Consider the following 2,517-nt stretch of genomic DNA (forward strand, 5'->3'; position numbering starts at 1 on the left):
ATATTGACAGACCTTGATTGACTTGGACCGATGAGATTGAAGTTTGTTTCTCAATAGGGGTGGGTAAGTTTTAAGTAATAGGCTTAACTTAACTACTTTAAATCTACACGAAAACACCGTTATTCTATACGATTATCTATTTATGTAATAATATAATATCACAATAAAAGTACTTAGATGATTAGATGTCTCATGAAACTTTAAATTATAAAAAGTTATGTAATCCACCAATTCATTCTAAATTTGCTTTAATTATATATTCTATTGAAATTGCTCAAAGAATTATACAATATCATTATCACTGAGAAGTCTGAGGTGAAAAGACAGAAGTTTGTTTTTACTTGATTTGAATTTGAATTAGGTGAAATAAGATTAAGCAGTTCCTAATCTTGCTTTTGTAAGCCGTCAAAAAATAATATAACTAACATCACGAATATTTTAAGATTTCAAAAATCGTGGACGGCAGGATTCGAACCTGCGCGGGCAAAGCCCACATGATTTCTAGTCATGCCCGATAACCACTCCGGCACGTCCACCTCTTATTGAAATTAGAGTCGCTGGAAGATTTATAATCTTAACTTCCTCTAATGATTGGTAAACTTTTTTTTTTTTTTTTTTGTTGGAAATATAAAGGTGAGCTAGTTTGTAATTTGTATGTCTCAATTACTCTTTAATGTGTTTGACCAATTGACTTTATGAATTTGTTTGACAAAAATATTTGCTATATTATCCATTTTATTTGTATAATAAAAAAAAAATTAGATATGTTCTTTTTACCTACACAAAATAAGTTTTAATTTGGGTTTAGTAATGACTGATTAGGTTAAATCAATTATAAAAATAAAGAATAATTAGAGCTAATATAATTACTTCAAATAAGTTCAAGTGGAGAACAATACAACAATCTTATTATTTTAACACATAGAAAACATATACTTTTCAAGCGACAAATGTTATATTGTCCATAAAAAAGTTCTTTTTGACATGAAATTGCTAGAAGTGTGTCAAATTCCTCTTATTTGTTATTGTGTACTTGAAAATAAGGATGATAAATTATCACCTTGCAACATATATTTTATACTAATAAGAAAAAAAGAGAAAGAACTTATTAGTGAAGATAAACCTATCACAGTGAAAAAGTGAAACTATTGGGTCAGACCGTCTGAACCCAATGTGTTTGGTCGGACGGGCTGAGCCCAAAAGTTTCAAAAAAGAAATTAGAGATTCTGAAATTCCGCCTTTGTATTTGGCACCACTCAAACCACCACTGCGGCGCCGTCACTACTGAGTGCCATCACGGCACCACCTTTTCCAGTGACAACACACCGTTGGTCCTCCATCCACCACGCTACACCGCCGGCTGACCGATCCCCCCAGGGCATCCCCCTGCTCTCGCTTTCTTTCGAGCGTTATTTCGCCCGCGCTGCTGCATTGGAGATCCACCGCTTGAACCACCTGCTCGCGTCGGAAGTCCACCGTTGCGTCGCCTCGTCGGAGCTCCGAGCTCCCTGCTACCTTGTTCTTCGCTGCTCTTTCAATGATGCTATGGTAACATTACTTCATTCTTTCAGATGGTTGTGTTATTCTTTCAGTTGGTTGGTTTATCCTTTCAGTTGGTTACTTTATTTTTTCAGTTGGTTGTTTTATTTTTTCAGTTGGTTCCTTTAATTTTTTTGTTTTGGTTCCTTTATTCTTTCAGTTGGTTGTTGGTCAGGCTGATCCGACCACTTCCATGTGTCAGACCAGTCTGATACAATACCTTCTCGAAAAAGAAATGTGAGTTTTTGGTGGGTGGGTGATGGATTTAACCTTTTTGGTACTTCATCCATGACGTTTCTAGTAGAAGTATATATATATTATCTTTATTGCTCAAAACATATACTTTCTCAAGCACACATTCTTTGCATGAAAAAGAAAACTAAAGATATCATTTTTGCTTTGGATGGTTGGGAGCCCATGAAAGGCATTTATCATCAAAGGTGAAGAATTAATTATCACTCTATGCTCAATAGTCAATAATAAGTGGCTGCATGGAAAGCATGAAAAGCGCAATTTGGATAGGATACCATTCTATGCTCTAAATAGATAATAAAGGAACACTTCAAGTTTTGTTGGTTATTTATGCTCCAAAATAGATATGCAGGAAACATAATTTATAATCTATATTAGAATATAGTAATAAACTGATCAAATTTACAAAGAAAAATTCCAAAATTCCAATATTTTATGAGACTAATTTCATAATATCCAAATATTGTTAATAGGATACTGGAGTAAGATTTTTAGGGCAAGGATGGGTTTGGCAACATAATTTCTTGACTTGGTTATAGTTATTACTTTTTGGTTAATATGATCCCTTCTTCAGTTTTTTTCAATTGCAATATCTTTTTTTCACGGAACTCCAATGTAAGGTTTGATCATTATTATCGTTGATTACTTATAAGTAAAATTACAATATATTAATATTTGAAAAAATATATTAAGACAAATTTCACAATATATCACTTGAAAATTAAT

At 33.0% G+C, this 2,517-nt stretch overlaps 1 non-coding gene across 1 annotated transcript; it reads right to left on the minus strand.

Moving 5' to 3' along the window:
• Positions 1-454: 454 nt before the first annotated feature.
• Positions 455-536, minus strand: TRNAS-AGA (transfer RNA serine (anticodon AGA)). Its single transcript has one exon. It is a non-coding gene; the product is annotated as a tRNA-Ser (tRNA).
• Between the last annotated feature and the right edge of the window lie 1,981 nt (positions 537-2,517).

The sequence above is a fragment of the Beta vulgaris genome, chromosome 1, assembly GCF_026745355.1.
Source record: "Beta vulgaris subsp. vulgaris cultivar EL10 chromosome 1, EL10.2, whole genome shotgun sequence".
NCBI classification, from domain to species: Eukaryota; Viridiplantae; Streptophyta; class Magnoliopsida; order Caryophyllales; family Amaranthaceae; genus Beta; species Beta vulgaris.